Here is a 7604-nt window from a genome sequence, read left to right on the forward strand (position 1 = left end):
CCTGTCCATTATTCCACGCAGCATATGCTCCAAGAGGTGGACAAGAGGTACAGTGTCACTGATGCATGCACTGTCACTTCTCACCATCCTCATGGCCTCCTCAAACGGTGACAGGACAGTGCATGCATCCCTGATCATGCCCCACTGGCGTGATGAGAAAAAACCAAGCTCCCCTGAACCTGTCCTGGTGCCGTAGTCGCACAGGTACTCATTGATGGCCCTCTGCTGCGTGTGCAGCCGCTGCAGCATGACCAACGTTGAGTTCCACCTGGTGGGCATGTCACATATAAGGCGGTTCTTGGGCAGGTTCAACTCCTTTTGGAGCTCAGCCAGCCGAGCACAGGCATTAAATGATCGGCGGAAATGCACACAGACTTTCCTGGCCTGCTTCAGGACATCCTGTAAGCCGGGGTACCTGCCCAAGAACCGCTGCACCACCAGGTTAAGGACGTGAGCCACACAGGGCACATGGGTCAGTTGTCCCTGTCGGAGGGAGGAGAGGAGGTTGGTGCCATTGTCTCAAACCACCATTCCTGGCTTAAGCTGGCGTGGTGTCAACCACCTCTCGGCCTGCCCCTGCAGAGCTGACAAAACATCCGCCCCAGTGTGGCTCCTGTCCCCCAAACAAAGCAGCGCAAGCACGGCATGGCATCGTTTTGCCTGCGTAAATGCGTAGCCCCTGGAACGCCTACGGAGCACCGCTGGTTCTGAGGACAGAGCACTGGAAGAGGCCATGAAGGAAGAAGAAGAGGAGGGGGTGGAGGAGAGAGGTGTGTCACAACCAATAGTAGCATTTTGGAGGCGTGGTGGTGGAACAACCTCCAACACTACTGCACCTTGTCCTGCATCCTTCCCAGCTGCCAGAAGAGTGACCCAATGGGCCGTGAAAGACAGGTAATGTCCCTGTCCATGCCTGCTGGACCATGAGTCAGCGGTAATATGCACCTTACCGCTGACCGCCCTGTCCAGCGAGGCAAGGACATTGCCTTCCACATGCCGGTAGAGAGCCGGAATCGCCTTCCGTGAGAAAAAGTGGTGTTTGGGGACCTGCCACTGAGGAACTGCACATTGTACAAACTCACAGAAGGGGGCCGAGTCTACCAACTGAAAAGGCAGCTGAAGTGCTAGCAATTTAGCCAAGCTAGCATACAACCGCTGGGCATGTGGATGGCTAGGAGTGAACTTCTTTCGCCGGTCCAGCAGCTGGGGCAGGGACATTTGCCTGCTATAATCGGACGTGGGTGTACTGCTAGCAGAGTGTCCGGAAGCACTTGGCTGTGACACACCTAATTCTACACCTTCATTCCTCTCAGAGCAGGTTTCAGAGAGGACTGAAGGTCTAGTGGGGTTGCAGATCCAAGCTGATGAGGAGGAAGGAGAGGTCCGCTTTGTTCTTTGGTGTGGGTCTTTGAGGTACGCATGCCAACGAGCTGCTAGGCAGATCAACATATATCTGGTCAAGCATGTGGTGCCCAAGCGGCTGATGTTTTGGCCACGCGAGATATGCTTGAGACATATGTTGCAAATAGCAGCGGTGCGATCTGATGCACTCGTCTCAAAAAAGGCCCACACCAAAGAACTTTTAGAATAACACGCAGAGGCAGCGCCCTGCAGAGGCGGAGCTCTGCGGTGTGATTCAGTCAGTGTGCTGTCCCTAAGCTGGCCCCTGGAGGGCATCCTGCCTCGTTGGACATGTGCCTCCTCCTCCTCCTCCTCCTCCTCCCCTCTCCTACCAGGCACCCACGTGGAGTCAGTGCCCTCATCATCTCCTCCCTCTTCATCGCTGGAGCAAACCTGGCAGTATGCTGCAGCTTGTGGAACATGACTGCCAGATTGCTGTCCTTCTAGAGAATCCCCTCTCCCTGCATTCACGCTACTGCCTTTCTCTAGCTGAGTATCATCGTCAGAGCCTACAAAACACTGGGCATCCTCCTGGAGCATGTACCCAACACTGTGCTCAAAGAGTTCAGGAGACTCCTCAAGAGGACGTGGTGGGTCTAGAGAAGGAATCACTGATGGTGACATTGAGAGGAGGGAAGACGATGCGTTGGCAGCTGCTTTGCTAGTACCCTGTGCCTGGGTGAGAGAGGATGAGGAGGATGAAGAGGGCTTGGTCATCCACTCTACCAAGTCGTTGGCATGTTGCGGCTCAACATGTCCAGCTGCCGAAAAGAAGGACAAGCGTGTCCCATGGCCACGTGCTGATGATGACGATGCACCGCGTCAACGACTAGCACTGTTGTCTCTAGACACAGAGCCTGCTTGCCGTCTTTTATCGGCTCGCGCCTGTCTGCCTCTCCTTGCTGGCCTTCCAGACATGGTAATGGCCTGAAGGGAGTTGGGAAAACCAGCAATTGAGTAGTGTATATTGTGCTGGAGGCACGCACAACACCCACTAACTCCTGCAGATGGCAGATGGCTCAATTAGAGTAGAGCTATGTAGGTGGATATAACGGTGTATACTGGGTTCAGGGCACGCAGACAGCACGCAAAATCTCCTACAGCTGACTGCAAGCTCTATTTAAAACAAGCAAGATAGCTAGCTATATAGGTGGATATAGCGGTCTATACTGGGTCCAGAGCACGCAGACAGCACGCACAATCTCCTACAACTGACTGCAAGCTCTATTTAAAAAGAGCAAGATAGTTAGCTATATATGTGGATATAGCGGTGTATACTGGGTTCAGAGCACGCAGACAGCACGCACAATCTCCTACAACTGACTGCAAGCTCTATTTAAAAAGAGCAAGATAGTTAGCTATATAGGTGGATATAGCGGTGCATACTGGGTTCAGAGCACGCAGACAGCACGCACAATCTCCTACAACTGACTGCAAGCTCGATTAAAAAAGAGAAATATAGCTGGCTATATAGGTGGATATAGCGATGTATACTGCGGTCAGGGCACGCAGACAACAACCACTACAGAAGAGCAAGAAGGAAAAATCGTCCGATAACGATCGGTGTATACTGTGTTGAAGGTACACAGAACACCCACTAACTCCTACAGACACCAACACACTACACAAGGCCACCGCGCTGGCGGCCTTATATAGTGTGGGACGTGTACTACACAGCCTGAGCTATGATTGGTCACAGGCATCCTGCCTGTGGCCAATCATGGCTCTCCTCGCTGCCGGCGCTGTGATTGGGGTCAATCATGAGCCAGCAATACGATGGCGCAGTGCATGGTGGGCCATGAGCGCCACACGAATTTGGCGCGAACGGCCCACAACGTTCGGAATTCGCCGAACGGGCGAGCAGCCGATGTTCGAGTCGAACGTATGTTCGACTCGAACACGAAGCTCATCCCTATGCAACATATGTCTCAAGCGTATCTCGCGTGGCCAAAACATCAGCCGCTTGGGCACCACATGCTTGACCAGACATATGTTGACCTGCCATGCAGCTCGTTGGCAAGTGTACCTCAAAGACCCACACCAAAGAACAAAGCGGACCTCTCCTTGCTCCTCATCAGCTGGGATCTCCAACCCCACTAGACCTTCAGTCCTCTCTGAAACCTGGTGTAGAATTAGGTGTAGAATTAGGTGTGTCACAGCCAAGTGCTTCCGGGCACTCTGCTAGCAGTACACCCACGTCCGATTATAGCAGGCAAATGTCCCTGCCCCAGCTGCTGGACCGTCGAAAGATGTTCACTCCCAGCCATCCACATGCCCAGCGGTTGAATGCTAGCTTGGCTAAATTGCTAGCACTTCAACTGCTGCCTTTTCAGTTGGTAGACTCGGCCCCCTTCCGTGAGTTTGTACAATGTGCGGTTCCTCAGTGGCAGGTCCCCAAACGCCACTTTTTCTCACGGAAGGCGATTCCGGCTCTCTACCGGCATGTGGAAGGCAATGTCCTTGCCTCGCTGGACAAGGCGGTCAGTGGTAAGGTGCATATTACCGCTGACTTATGGTCCAGCAGGCATGGACAGGGATGTTACCTGTTTTTCATGGCCCATTGGGTCACTCTTCTGGCAGCTGGGAGGGATGCAGGACAAGGTGCAGTAGTGTTGGAGGTTGTTCCGCCACCACGCCTCCAAAATGCTACTATTGGTTGTGACACACCTCTCTCCTCCACCCCCTCCTCTTCTTCTTCCTCCATGGCCTCTTCCAGTGCTCTGTCCTCAGAACCAGCGGTGCTCCATAGGTGTTCCAGGGGCTACGCATGTATGCAGGCAAAACGATGCCATGCTGTGCTTGCGCTGCTTTGTTTGGGGGACAGGAGCCACACTGGGGCGGATGTTTTGTCAGCTCTGCAGGGGCAGGCCGAGAGGTGGTTGACACCACGCCAGCTTAAGCCAGGAATGGTGGTTTGCGACAATGGCACCAACCTCCTCTCCGCCCTCCGACACGTACAACTGACCCATGTGCCCTGTGTGGCTCACGTCCTTAACCTGGTGGTGCAGCGGTTCTTGGGCAGGTACCCCGGCTTACAGGATGTCCTGAAGCAGGCCAGGAAAGTCTGTGTGCATTTCCGCCGATCATTTAATGCCTGTGCTCGACTGGCTGAACTCCAAAAGGAGTTGAACCTGTCCAAGAACCGCCTTATATGTGACATGCCCACCAGGTGGAACTCAACGTTGGCCATGCTGCAGCAGCTGCACACGCAGCAGAGGGCCATCAATGAGTACCTGTGCAACTACAGCACCAGGACAGGGTCAGGGGAGCTCGGTTTTTTCTCACCCTGCCAGTGGGGCATGATCAGGGATGCATGCACTGTCCTGTCACCGTTTGAGGAGGCCATGAGGATGGTGAGCAGTGACAGTGCATGCATCAGTGACACTGTACCTCTTGTACACCTCTTGGAGCATATGCTGAGTGGAATAATGGACAGGGCACTTGAGGCAGAACAGAGGCAGGAAGAGGAGGACTTCCTTGCCTGGCACTCAGCATCAGCATCAGCAGTCTTTTAGGGATGATTTACAGTCCCAAGAAACCCGTGGACTTGTACGTGGCTGGGAGGAGGTAGCTGTGGATCATGTTGTCCTTAGTGACCCAGAGGACTCCGGACCGAATGCCTCAGCTAACCTACGCTGCATGTCCTCCCTGATCCTGCAAAGCCTGCGGAAGGATCCTCGTATTCTTCGGATCAAGGAGAGGGACCATTACTGGCTGGCCACTCTCCTTGATCCACAGTACAAGGATAAGGTTGCCGACCTTATCTTGCCGTCGCAGAGGGAGCAGAGGATGAGACATCTCTGGGAGGCCTTGCAGAAAGGTCTGTGCAACGCGTTCCCAGAGACTGGGAGGTTACAAACTCCTGGTCCTGGACAACGTGTTGCTGAGGCATCGGTCAGAAGGAGCGGTGGAGAAGGTGGCCGTCTGACCGATGTGTTCAGACAATTTTTTAGTCCGCAGCCCCAAGGTATGATCGGTTCCAGCAACCATCGCCAGCGTCTGATATACATGGTGCAGGAATACCTAGGGGCAAGGTCAGACTTGGACACCTTTCCCACCGAAAATCCTCTGGCTTATTGGGTCTTGAGGATGGATCACTGGCCAGAGCTTGCACAGTATGCAATTGAGCTACTGGCCTGCCCTGCATCCAGCGTTCTTACGGAACGCACCTTCAGTGCTGCTGGTGGCTTTGTTACCGATCACAGGGTGCGCCTGTCCACCGACTCAGTTGATCGACTGACCTTCATCAAGATAAATCAGTCTTGAATCACCCACAGTTACCAAGCACCTGAAGCTGATGTAACCGAATTTTGTTTTTGAAATATCACATCCCTTCAAGACTGCCTATGCTGATGCTGAGTGACTGTCCTATTATGTTGATTGTCTATCCTCTTCCTCCTCTGCTGATATGTTGGAAGAACATTTTTGGTTCTGGGTGATGCCACCAGCCCAATTTTTCAGCCCCTGTTTAACAGGGGCGTTTAATTAAAATTTTTGATGAAATGTTTTGCAGCAGGGATCATTCCTGCACCTTAACTAGAGTATATGGGAGAGGTTGCAGTGTCATGGCACCAGCACCAGTGCCTAAGGCCCAATTTTTCAGCCCCTGTTTAACAGGGGCTTTTAATTACAATTTTTGATGCAATGCTTTGCAGCAGGGCTCATTCCTGCACCACAACTAGAGTATATGTGAGAGGTTGCAGTGTCGTGGCACCAGCACCAGTGCCTAAGGCCCAGTTTCTCTGCCCCTGTTTAACAGGGGCACTTAATTGAAATTTTTGATGCAATGCTTTGCAGCAGGGCTAATTCCTGCAATAAAACTAGAGTATATGGGAGAGGTTGCAGTTTCGTGGCACCAGCACCAGTGCCAGCAGCCCAATTTTTCAGCCCCTGTTTAACAGGGGCATGTAATTACAATTCTTGATATAATAGTTCATAGGAGGGCCCGTTCCTGTGCCCACCCAGAGTAACTGTGAGGACTTATAGTGTTGTGGCACCAGCACCACAACCACCAAAGGTAAATTTTTCTACCACTGTTCAACAATGGCATGTAATTACAATTCTTGATATAATCGTTCACAGCAGGGCGCTCCAGCGCCCACCAAGAGTCACTTTGAGGGCTTACAATGTTGTGGCAACACCAACACCTTGTTCCGCCATTTCTGCAGAGTAGGGATGAGCTTTGTGTTCGAGTCGAACATACGTTCAAGTCGAACATTGGCTGTTCGCCCGTTCGGCGAATTCCAAACATTATGGGCCATTTGCGCCAAATTCGTGTGGCGCTCACGGCCCACAATGCACTGCGTCATCGCAGTGCATTGCTGGCTCATGATTGGCCAAGCATGCACTGTGACCCCGCATGCTTGGCCAATCACAGCGCCAGCAGCGAGGAGAGCCATGATTGGCCACAGGCAGGATGCCTGTGGCCAATCATAGCTCAAGCTGTGTAGTACACGCCCCACACTATATAAGGCCACCAGCGCGGCGGCCTTGTGTAGTGTGTTGGCGTCTGTAGCAGTTAGTGGGTGTTCTGTGTACCTTCAACACAGTACACACTGATCGTTATCGGCCGATTTTTCGTTCTTGCTCTTCTGTAGTGGTTGTTGTCTGTGTGCCCTGACCGCAGTATACACCGCTATATTCACCTAAATAGCTAGCGATATATCTATCTTTTATAATAGAGCTTGCAGTAAGTAGTTTTAGGAGCTTGTGCGTGCTGTCTGCGTGCTCTGTACCCAGTACACACCGCTATATCCACCTACATAGCTCTTCTCTATTTGAGCCCACTTGTCATCTGCAGGAGTTATTGGAAGTTGTGTGTGCCTCCAGCACAGCACAGTATACATCTGTATATACCCCTTTATCTCTGGTGTTCTATAATAAAGGCATCTGCAGGAGTTAGTGGGTTTTTTGTGCCTCCAGCACAATATACACCTGTATCTACCCTTTATTGCTGTTCTCTAAAAGAGCCATCTGCAGGGCTTAGTGGGTGTTGTGTGACTCCATTACAGTATACCCCTTTATCTCTGGTGTTCTATAATAAAGGCATCTGCAGGAGTTAGTGGGTGTTGTGTGCCTCCAGCACAATATACACTACCCAACTGCTGTTTTACCCAACTCCCTTCAGGCCATTACCATGTCTGGAAGGCCAGCAAGGAGAGGCAGACAGGCGCGAGCCGATAAAAGAGGGAAAGCAGGCTCTG

This window comes from Lithobates pipiens, unplaced genomic scaffold (genome assembly GCF_037356315.1).
Source record: "Lithobates pipiens isolate NorthernLeopardFrog02 unplaced genomic scaffold, aLitPip1_a1.2 Scaffold_13, whole genome shotgun sequence".
NCBI lineage: Eukaryota > Metazoa > Chordata > Amphibia > Anura > Ranidae > Lithobates > Lithobates pipiens.